The sequence below is a fragment of the Montipora foliosa genome, unplaced genomic scaffold (assembly GCF_036669935.1).
Source record: "Montipora foliosa isolate CH-2021 unplaced genomic scaffold, ASM3666993v2 scaffold_19, whole genome shotgun sequence".
In the NCBI taxonomy this organism is placed as follows: Eukaryota; Metazoa; Cnidaria; class Anthozoa; order Scleractinia; family Acroporidae; genus Montipora; species Montipora foliosa.
The window spans coordinates 17,751-26,692 of NW_027179491.1; the positions used below are offsets into that span (position 1 = coordinate 17,751).

General features: G+C 45.1%; 24 non-coding genes across 24 annotated transcripts; all 24 read left to right on the forward strand.

The window, feature by feature from the left end:
• The first annotated feature begins 219 nt into the window (after positions 1-219).
• On the forward strand, positions 220-338 carry LOC137986397 (5S ribosomal RNA). The gene has a single exon (XR_011119778.1). It is a non-coding gene; the product is annotated as a 5S ribosomal RNA (ribosomal RNA).
• Positions 339-589: 251 nt separating this feature from the next.
• On the forward strand, positions 590-708 carry LOC137986399 (5S ribosomal RNA). The gene has a single exon (XR_011119779.1). It is a non-coding gene; the product is annotated as a 5S ribosomal RNA (ribosomal RNA).
• Positions 709-959: 251 nt separating this feature from the next.
• LOC137986400 (5S ribosomal RNA) lies at positions 960-1,078 on the forward strand. Its single transcript, XR_011119780.1, has one exon. It is a non-coding gene; the product is annotated as a 5S ribosomal RNA (ribosomal RNA).
• Positions 1,079-1,329: 251 nt separating this feature from the next.
• Positions 1,330-1,448, forward strand: LOC137986401 (5S ribosomal RNA). The gene has a single exon (XR_011119781.1). It is a non-coding gene; the product is annotated as a 5S ribosomal RNA (ribosomal RNA).
• A 251-nt stretch (positions 1,449-1,699) lies between these two features.
• Positions 1,700-1,818, forward strand: LOC137986402 (5S ribosomal RNA). Its single transcript, XR_011119782.1, has one exon. It is a non-coding gene; the product is annotated as a 5S ribosomal RNA (ribosomal RNA).
• Positions 1,819-2,069: 251 nt separating this feature from the next.
• Positions 2,070-2,188, forward strand: LOC137986403 (5S ribosomal RNA). The gene has a single exon (XR_011119783.1). It is a non-coding gene; the product is annotated as a 5S ribosomal RNA (ribosomal RNA).
• A 251-nt stretch (positions 2,189-2,439) lies between these two features.
• On the forward strand, positions 2,440-2,558 carry LOC137986405 (5S ribosomal RNA). Its single transcript, XR_011119785.1, has one exon. It is a non-coding gene; the product is annotated as a 5S ribosomal RNA (ribosomal RNA).
• A 251-nt stretch (positions 2,559-2,809) lies between these two features.
• On the forward strand, positions 2,810-2,928 carry LOC137986406 (5S ribosomal RNA). The gene has a single exon (XR_011119786.1). It is a non-coding gene; the product is annotated as a 5S ribosomal RNA (ribosomal RNA).
• A 251-nt stretch (positions 2,929-3,179) lies between these two features.
• LOC137986349 (5S ribosomal RNA) lies at positions 3,180-3,298 on the forward strand. The gene has a single exon (XR_011119741.1). It is a non-coding gene; the product is annotated as a 5S ribosomal RNA (ribosomal RNA).
• Positions 3,299-3,549: 251 nt separating this feature from the next.
• LOC137986407 (5S ribosomal RNA) lies at positions 3,550-3,668 on the forward strand. The gene has a single exon (XR_011119787.1). It is a non-coding gene; the product is annotated as a 5S ribosomal RNA (ribosomal RNA).
• A 251-nt stretch (positions 3,669-3,919) lies between these two features.
• On the forward strand, positions 3,920-4,038 carry LOC137986408 (5S ribosomal RNA). Its single transcript, XR_011119788.1, has one exon. It is a non-coding gene; the product is annotated as a 5S ribosomal RNA (ribosomal RNA).
• A 251-nt stretch (positions 4,039-4,289) lies between these two features.
• On the forward strand, positions 4,290-4,408 carry LOC137986409 (5S ribosomal RNA). Its single transcript, XR_011119789.1, has one exon. It is a non-coding gene; the product is annotated as a 5S ribosomal RNA (ribosomal RNA).
• A 251-nt stretch (positions 4,409-4,659) lies between these two features.
• Positions 4,660-4,778, forward strand: LOC137986320 (5S ribosomal RNA). The gene has a single exon (XR_011119713.1). It is a non-coding gene; the product is annotated as a 5S ribosomal RNA (ribosomal RNA).
• A 250-nt stretch (positions 4,779-5,028) lies between these two features.
• On the forward strand, positions 5,029-5,147 carry LOC137986321 (5S ribosomal RNA). Its single transcript, XR_011119714.1, has one exon. It is a non-coding gene; the product is annotated as a 5S ribosomal RNA (ribosomal RNA).
• Positions 5,148-5,398: 251 nt separating this feature from the next.
• Positions 5,399-5,517, forward strand: LOC137986322 (5S ribosomal RNA). Its single transcript, XR_011119715.1, has one exon. It is a non-coding gene; the product is annotated as a 5S ribosomal RNA (ribosomal RNA).
• Positions 5,518-5,768: 251 nt separating this feature from the next.
• Positions 5,769-5,887, forward strand: LOC137986323 (5S ribosomal RNA). Its single transcript, XR_011119716.1, has one exon. It is a non-coding gene; the product is annotated as a 5S ribosomal RNA (ribosomal RNA).
• A 251-nt stretch (positions 5,888-6,138) lies between these two features.
• On the forward strand, positions 6,139-6,257 carry LOC137986324 (5S ribosomal RNA). The gene has a single exon (XR_011119717.1). It is a non-coding gene; the product is annotated as a 5S ribosomal RNA (ribosomal RNA).
• A 251-nt stretch (positions 6,258-6,508) lies between these two features.
• LOC137986326 (5S ribosomal RNA) lies at positions 6,509-6,627 on the forward strand. The gene has a single exon (XR_011119719.1). It is a non-coding gene; the product is annotated as a 5S ribosomal RNA (ribosomal RNA).
• Positions 6,628-6,878: 251 nt separating this feature from the next.
• LOC137986327 (5S ribosomal RNA) lies at positions 6,879-6,997 on the forward strand. The gene has a single exon (XR_011119720.1). It is a non-coding gene; the product is annotated as a 5S ribosomal RNA (ribosomal RNA).
• Positions 6,998-7,248: 251 nt separating this feature from the next.
• On the forward strand, positions 7,249-7,367 carry LOC137986328 (5S ribosomal RNA). The gene has a single exon (XR_011119721.1). It is a non-coding gene; the product is annotated as a 5S ribosomal RNA (ribosomal RNA).
• A 251-nt stretch (positions 7,368-7,618) lies between these two features.
• LOC137986329 (5S ribosomal RNA) lies at positions 7,619-7,737 on the forward strand. Its single transcript, XR_011119722.1, has one exon. It is a non-coding gene; the product is annotated as a 5S ribosomal RNA (ribosomal RNA).
• A 251-nt stretch (positions 7,738-7,988) lies between these two features.
• On the forward strand, positions 7,989-8,107 carry LOC137986330 (5S ribosomal RNA). The gene has a single exon (XR_011119723.1). It is a non-coding gene; the product is annotated as a 5S ribosomal RNA (ribosomal RNA).
• Positions 8,108-8,358: 251 nt separating this feature from the next.
• LOC137986331 (5S ribosomal RNA) lies at positions 8,359-8,477 on the forward strand. Its single transcript, XR_011119724.1, has one exon. It is a non-coding gene; the product is annotated as a 5S ribosomal RNA (ribosomal RNA).
• Positions 8,478-8,728: 251 nt separating this feature from the next.
• Positions 8,729-8,847, forward strand: LOC137986332 (5S ribosomal RNA). The gene has a single exon (XR_011119725.1). It is a non-coding gene; the product is annotated as a 5S ribosomal RNA (ribosomal RNA).
• The last annotated feature ends 95 nt before the right edge of the window (positions 8,848-8,942 follow it).

Consider the following 8,942-nt stretch of genomic DNA (forward strand, 5'->3'; position numbering starts at 1 on the left):
GATTCATGAGTTGTTATTTTCTTGCTTGTCCACATTGCATGAGCACTGAATTTTCGCGCGCGACAAATGTTAAAGTTGTCGTCACAATGTAACTGGTTGATGGCCTATTAATTGAACATTCTTTGCAGTCTGAAGGGAAGGCAAGGGGGATTTTCACTCGCTTTCTCGCTTGGCTAGACGAAAACAAATCACACATACAACTAGAGCTTGTATTCTTCCGTCTACGACCATACCACAGGCGAAAAACCGGGTCCCGTCCGATCCCCGCAGTCAAATCCTGTAGGGCGAGAGTAGTACTTCGCTGGGTGACCGCTTGGGAATTCCTCGTGTTGTAGGCTTCTACTTTATTGATTGCTTTTAGTTTATGGTTGATTCATGAGTTGTTATTTTCTTGCTTGTCCACATTGCATGAGCACTGAATTTTCGCGCGCGACAAATGTTAAAGTTGTCGTCACAATGTAACTGGTTGATGGCCTATTAATTGAACATTCTTTGCAGTCTGAAGGGAAGGCAAGGGGGATTTTCACTCGCTTTCTCGCTTGGCTAGACGAAAACAAATCACACATACAACTAGAGCTTGTATTCTTCCGTCTACGACCATACCACAGGCGAAAAACCGGGTCCCGTCCGATCCCCGCAGTCAAATCCTGTAGGGCGAGAGTAGTACTTCGCTGGGTGACCGCTTGGGAATTCCTCGTGTTGTAGGCTTCTACTTTATTGATTGCTTTTAGTTTATGGTTGATTCATGAGTTGTTATTTTCTTGCTTGTCCACATTGCATGAGCACTGAATTTTCGCGCGCGACAAATGTTAAAGTTGTCGTCACAATGTAACTGGTTGATGGCCTATTAATTGAACATTCTTTGCAGTCTGAAGGGAAGGCAAGGGGGATTTTCACTCGCTTTCTCGCTTGGCTAGACGAAAACAAATCACACATACAACTAGAGCTTGTATTCTTCCGTCTACGACCATACCACAGGCGAAAAACCGGGTCCCGTCCGATCCCCGCAGTCAAATCCTGTAGGGCGAGAGTAGTACTTCGCTGGGTGACCGCTTGGGAATTCCTCGTGTTGTAGGCTTCTACTTTATTGATTGCTTTTAGTTTATGGTTGATTCATGAGTTGTTATTTTCTTGCTTGTCCACATTGCATGAGCACTGAATTTTCGCGCGCGACAAATGTTAAAGTTGTCGTCACAATGTAACTGGTTGATGGCCTATTAATTGAACATTCTTTGCAGTCTGAAGGGAAGGCAAGGGGGATTTTCACTCGCTTTCTCGCTTGGCTAGACGAAAACAAATCACACATACAACTAGAGCTTGTATTCTTCCGTCTACGACCATACCACAGGCGAAAAACCGGGTCCCGTCCGATCCCCGCAGTCAAATCCTGTAGGGCGAGAGTAGTACTTCGCTGGGTGACCGCTTGGGAATTCCTCGTGTTGTAGGCTTCTACTTTATTGATTGCTTTTAGTTTATGGTTGATTCATGAGTTGTTATTTTCTTGCTTGTCCACATTGCATGAGCACTGAATTTTCGCGCGCGACAAATGTTAAAGTTGTCGTCACAATGTAACTGGTTGATGGCCTATTAATTGAACATTCTTTGCAGTCTGAAGGGAAGGCAAGGGGGATTTTCACTCGCTTTCTCGCTTGGCTAGACGAAAACAAATCACACATACAACTAGAGCTTGTATTCTTCCGTCTACGACCATACCACAGGCGAAAAACCGGGTCCCGTCCGATCCCCGCAGTCAAATCCTGTAGGGCGAGAGTAGTACTTCGCTGGGTGACCGCTTGGGAATTCCTCGTGTTGTAGGCTTCTACTTTATTGATTGCTTTTAGTTTATGGTTGATTCATGAGTTGTTATTTTCTTGCTTGTCCACATTGCATGAGCACTGAATTTTCGCGCGCGACAAATGTTAAAGTTGTCGTCACAATGTAACTGGTTGATGGCCTATTAATTGAACATTCTTTGCAGTCTGAAGGGAAGGCAAGGGGGATTTTCACTCGCTTTCTCGCTTGGCTAGACGAAAACAAATCACACATACAACTAGAGCTTGTATTCTTCCGTCTACGACCATACCACAGGCGAAAAACCGGGTCCCGTCCGATCCCCGCAGTCAAATCCTGTAGGGCGAGAGTAGTACTTCGCTGGGTGACCGCTTGGGAATTCCTCGTGTTGTAGGCTTCTACTTTATTGATTGCTTTTAGTTTATGGTTGATTCATGAGTTGTTATTTTCTTGCTTGTCCACATTGCATGAGCACTGAATTTTCGCGCGCGACAAATGTTAAAGTTGTCGTCACAATGTAACTGGTTGATGGCCTATTAATTGAACATTCTTTGCAGTCTGAAGGGAAGGCAAGGGGGATTTTCACTCGCTTTCTCGCTTGGCTAGACGAAAACAAATCACACATACAACTAGAGCTTGTATTCTTCCGTCTACGACCATACCACAGGCGAAAAACCGGGTCCCGTCCGATCCCCGCAGTCAAATCCTGTAGGGCGAGAGTAGTACTTCGCTGGGTGACCGCTTGGGAATTCCTCGTGTTGTAGGCTTCTACTTTATTGATTGCTTTTAGTTTATGGTTGATTCATGAGTTGTTATTTTCTTGCTTGTCCACATTGCATGAGCACTGAATTTTCGCGCGCGACAAATGTTAAAGTTGTCGTCACAATGTAACTGCTTGATGGCCTATTAATTGAACATTCTTTGCAGTCTGAAGGGAAGGCAAGGGGGATTTTCACTCGCTTTCTCGCTTGGCTAGACGAAAACAAATCACACATACAACTAGAGCTTGTATTCTTCCGTCTACGACCATACCACAGGCGAAAAACCGGGTCCCGTCCGATCCCCGCAGTCAAATCCTGTAGGGCGAGAGTAGTACTTCGCTGGGTGACCGCTTGGGAATTCCTCGTGTTGTAGGCTTCTACTTTATTGATTGCTTTTAGTTTATGGTTGATTCATGAGTTGTTATTTTCTTGCTTGTCCACATTGCATGAGCACTGAATTTTCGCGCGCGACAAATGTTAAAGTTGTCGTCACAATGTAACTGGTTGATGGCCTATTAATTGAACATTCTTTGCAGTCTGAAGGGAAGGCAAGGGGGATTTTCACTCGCTTTCTCGCTTGGCTAGACGAAAACAAATCACACATACAACTAGAGCTTGTATTCTTCCGTCTACGACCATACCACAGGCGAAAAAACGGGTCCCGTCCGATCCCCGCAGTCAAATCCTGTAGGGCGAGAGTAGTACTTCGCTGGGTGACCGCTTGGGAATTCCTCGTGTTGTAGGCTTCTACTTTATTGATTGCTTTTAGTTTATGGTTGATTCATGAGTTGTTATTTTCTTGCTTGTCCACATTGCATGAGCACTGAATTTTCGCGCGCGACAAATGTTAAAGTTGTCGTCACAATGTAACTGGTTGATGGCCTATTAATTGAACATTCTTTGCAGTCTGAAGGGAAGGCAAGGGGGATTTTCACTCGCTTTCTCGCTTGGCTAGACGAAAACAAATCACACATACAACTAGAGCTTGTATTCTTCCGTCTACGACCATACCACAGGCGAAAAACCGGGTCCCGTCCGATCCCCGCAGTCAAATCCTGTAGGGCGAGAGTAGTACTTCGCTGGGTGACCGCTTGGGAATTCCTCGTGTTGTAGGCTTCTACTTTATTGATTGCTTTTAGTTTATGGTTGATTCATGAGTTGTTATTTTCTTGCTTGTCCACATTGCATGAGCACTGAATTTTCGCGCGCGACAAATGTTAAAGTTGTCGTCACAATGTAACTGGTTGATGGCCTATTAATTGAACATTCTTTGCAGTCTGAAGGGAAGGCAAGGGGGATTTTCACTCGCTTTCTCGCTTGGCTAGACGAAAACAAATCACACATACAACTAGAGCTTGTATTCTTCCGTCTACGACCATACCACAGGCGAAAAACCGGGTCCCGTCCGATCCCCGCAGTCAAATCCTGTAGGGCGAGAGTAGTACTTCGCTGGGTGACCGCTTGGGAATTCCTCGTGTTGTAGGCTTCTACTTTATTGATTGCTTTTAGTTTATGGTTGATTCATGAGTTGTTATTTTCTTGCTTGTCCACATTGCATGAGCACTGAATTTTCGCGCGCGACAAATGTTAAAGTTGTCGTCACAATGTAACTGGTTGATGGCCTATTAATTGAACATTCTTTGCAGTCTGAAGGGAAGGCAAGGGGGATTTTCACTCGCTTTCTCGCTTGGCTAGACGAAAACAAATCACACATACAACTAGAGCTTGTATTCTTCCGTCTACGACCATACCACAGGCGAAAAACCGGGTCCCGTCCGATCCCCGCAGTCAAATCCTGTAGGGCGAGAGTAGTACTTCGCTGGGTGACCGCTTGGGAATTCCTCGTGTTGTAGGCTTCTACTTTATTGATTGCTTTTAGTTTATGGTTGATTCATGAGTTGTTATTTTCTTGCTTGTCCACATTGCATGAGCACTGAATTTTCGCGCGCGACAAATGTTAAAGTTGTCGTCACAATGTAACTGGTTGATGGCCTATTAATTGAACATTCTTTGCAGTCTGAAGGGAAGGCAAGGGGGATTTTCACTCGCTTTCTCGCTTGGCTAGACGAAAACAAATCACACATACAACTAGAGCTTGTATTCTTCCGTCTACGACCATACCACAGGCGAAAAACCGGGTCCCGTCCGATCCCCGCAGTCAAATCCTGTAGGGCGAGAGTAGTACTTCGCTGGGTGACCGCTTGGGAATTCCTCGTGTTGTAGGCTTCTACTTTATTGATTGCTTTTAGTTTATGGTTGATTCATGAGTTGTTATTTTCTTGCTTGTCCACATTGCATGAGCACTGAATTTTCGCGCGCGACAAATGTTAAAGTTGTCGTCACAATGTAACTGGTTGATGGCCTATTAATTGAACATTCTTTGCAGTCTGAAGGGAAGGCAAGGGGGATTTTCACTCGCTTTCTCGCTTGGCTAGACGAAACAAATCACACATACAACTAGAGCTTGTATTCTTCCGTCTACGACCATACCACAGGCGAAAAACCGGGTCCCGTCCGATCCCCGCAGTCAAATCCTGTAGGGCGAGAGTAGTACTTCGCTGGGTGACCGCTTGGGAATTCCTCGTGTTGTAGGCTTCTACTTTATTGATTGCTTTTAGTTTATGGTTGATTCATGAGTTGTTATTTTCTTGCTTGTCCACATTGCATGAGCACTGAATTTTCGCGCGCGACAAATGTTAAAGTTGTCGTCACAATGTAACTGGTTGATGGCCTATTAATTGAACATTCTTTGCAGTCTGAAGGGAAGGCAAGGGGGATTTTCACTCGCTTTCTCGCTTGGCTAGACGAAAACAAATCACACATACAACTAGAGCTTGTATTCTTCCGTCTACGACCATACCACAGGCGAAAAACCGGGTCCCGTCCGATCCCCGCAGTCAAATCCTGTAGGGCGAGAGTAGTACTTCGCTGGGTGACCGCTTGGGAATTCCTCGTGTTGTAGGCTTCTACTTTATTGATTGCTTTTAGTTTATGGTTGATTCATGAGTTGTTATTTTCTTGCTTGTCCACATTGCATGAGCACTGAATTTTCGCGCGCGACAAATGTTAAAGTTGTCGTCACAATGTAACTGGTTGATGGCCTATTAATTGAACATTCTTTGCAGTCTGAAGGGAAGGCAAGGGGGATTTTCACTCGCTTTCTCGCTTGGCTAGACGAAAACAAATCACACATACAACTAGAGCTTGTATTCTTCCGTCTACGACCATACCACAGGCGAAAAACCGGGTCCCGTCCGATCCCCGCAGTCAAATCCTGTAGGGCGAGAGTAGTACTTCGCTGGGTGACCGCTTGGGAATTCCTCGTGTTGTAGGCTTCTACTTTATTGATTGCTTTTAGTTTATGGTTGATTCATGAGTTGTTATTTTCTTGCTTGTCCACATTGCATGAGCACTGAATTTTCGCGCGCGACAAATGTTAAAGTTGTCGTCACAATGTAACTGGTTGATGGCCTATTAATTGAACATTCTTTGCAGTCTGAAGGGAAGGCAAGGGGGATTTTCACTCGCTTTCTCGCTTGGCTAGACGAAAACAAATCACACATACAACTAGAGCTTGTATTCTTCCGTCTACGACCATACCACAGGCGAAAAACCGGGTCCCGTCCGATCCCCGCAGTCAAATCCTGTAGGGCGAGAGTAGTACTTCGCTGGGTGACCGCTTGGGAATTCCTCGTGTTGTAGGCTTCTACTTTATTGATTGCTTTTAGTTTATGGTTGATTCATGAGTTGTTATTTTCTTGCTTGTCCACATTGCATGAGCACTGAATTTTCGCGCGCGACAAATGTTAAAGTTGTCGTCACAATGTAACTGGTTGATGGCCTATTAATTGAACATTCTTTGCAGTCTGAAGGGAAGGCAAGGGGGATTTTCACTCGCTTTCTCGCTTGGCTAGACGAAAACAAATCACACATACAACTAGAGCTTGTATTCTTCCGTCTACGACCATACCACAGGCGAAAAACCGGGTCCCGTCCGATCCCCGCAGTCAAATCCTGTAGGGCGAGAGTAGTACTTCGCTGGGTGACCGCTTGGGAATTCCTCGTGTTGTAGGCTTCTACTTTATTGATTGCTTTTAGTTTATGGTTGATTCATGAGTTGTTATTTTCTTGCTTGTCCACATTGCATGAGCACTGAATTTTCGCGCGCGACAAATGTTAAAGTTGTCGTCACAATGTAACTGGTTGATGGCCTATTAATTGAACATTCTTTGCAGTCTGAAGGGAAGGCAAGGGGGATTTTCACTCGCTTTCTCGCTTGGCTAGACGAAAACAAATCACACATACAACTAGAGCTTGTATTCTTCCGTCTACGACCATACCACAGGCGAAAAACCGGGTCCCGTCCGATCCCCGCAGTCAAATCCTGTAGGGCGAGAGTAGTACTTCGCTGGGTGACCGCTTGGGAATTCCTCGTGTTGTAGGCTTCTACTTTATTGATTGCTTTTAGTTTATGGTTGATTCATGAGTTGTTATTTTCTTGCTTGTCCACATTGCATGAGCACTGAATTTTCGCGCGCGACAAATGTTAAAGTTGTCGTCACAATGTAACTGGTTGATGGCCTATTAATTGAACATTCTTTGCAGTCTGAAGGGAAGGCAAGGGGGATTTTCACTCGCTTTCTCGCTTGGCTAGACGAAAACAAATCACACATACAACTAGAGCTTGTATTCTTCCGTCTACGACCATACCACAGGCGAAAAACCGGGTCCCGTCCGATCCCCGCAGTCAAATCCTGTAGGGCGAGAGTAGTACTTCGCTGGGTGACCGCTTGGGAATTCCTCGTGTTGTAGGCTTCTACTTTATTGATTGCTTTTAGTTTATGGTTGATTCATGAGTTGTTATTTTCTTGCTTGTCCACATTGCATGAGCACTGAATTTTCGCGCGCGACAAATGTTAAAGTTGTCGTCACAATGTAACTGGTTGATGGCCTATTAATTGAACATTCTTTGCAGTCTGAAGGGAAGGCAAGGGGGATTTTCACTCGCTTTCTCGCTTGGCTAGACGAAAACAAATCACACATACAACTAGAGCTTGTATTCTTCCGTCTACGACCATACCACAGGCGAAAAACCGGGTCCCGTCCGATCCCCGCAGTCAAATCCTGTAGGGCGAGAGTAGTACTTCGCTGGGTGACCGCTTGGGAATTCCTCGTGTTGTAGGCTTCTACTTTATTGATTGCTTTTAGTTTATGGTTGATTCATGAGTTGTTATTTTCTTGCTTGTCCACATTGCATGAGCACTGAATTTTCGCGCGCGACAAATGTTAAAGTTGTCGTCACAATGTAACTGGTTGATGGCCTATTAATTGAACATTCTTTGCAGTCTGAAGGGAAGGCAAGGGGGATTTTCACTCGCTTTCTCGCTTGGCTAGACGAAAACAAATCACACATACAACTAGAGCTTGTATTCTTCCGTCTACGACCATACCACAGGCGAAAAACCGGGTCCCGTCCGATCCCCGCAGTCAAATCCTGTAGGGCGAGAGTAGTACTTCGCTGGGTGACCGCTTGGGAATTCCTCGTGTTGTAGGCTTCTACTTTATTGATTGCTTTTAGTTTATGGTTGATTCATGAGTTGTTATTTTCTTGCTTGTCCACATTGCATGAGCACTGAATTTTCGCGCGCGACAAATGTTAAAGTTGTCGTCACAATGTAACTGGTTGATGGCCTATTAATTGAACATTCTTTGCAGTCTGAAGGGAAGGCAAGGGGGATTTTCACTCGCTTTCTCGCTTGGCTAGACGAAAACAAATCACACATACAACTAGAGCTTGTATTCTTCCGTCTACGACCATACCACAGGCGAAAAACCGGGTCCCGTCCGATCCCCGCAGTCAAATCCTGTAGGGCGAGAGTAGTACTTCGCTGGGTGACCGCTTGGGAATTCCTCGTGTTGTAGGCTTCTACTTTATTGATTGCTTTTAGTTTATGGTTGATTCATGAGTTGTTATTTTCTTGCTTGTCCACATTGCATGAGCACTGAATTTTCGCGCGCGACAAATGTTAAAGTTGTCGTCACAATGTAACTGGTTGATGGCCTATTAATTGAACATTCTTTGCAGTCTGAAGGGAAGGCAAGGGGGATTTTCACTCGCTTTCTCGCTTGGCTAGACGAAAACAAATCACACATACAACTAGAGCTTGTATTCTTCCGTCTACGACCATACCACAGGCGAAAAACCGGGTCCCGTCCGATCCCCGCAGTCAAATCCTGTAGGGCGAGAGTAGTACTTCGCTGGGTGACCGCTTGGGAATTCCTCGTGTTGTAGGCTTCTACTTTATTGATTGCTTTTAGTTTATGGTTGATTCATGAGTTGTTATTTTCTTGCTTGTCCACATTGCATGAGCACTGAATTTTCGCGCGCGA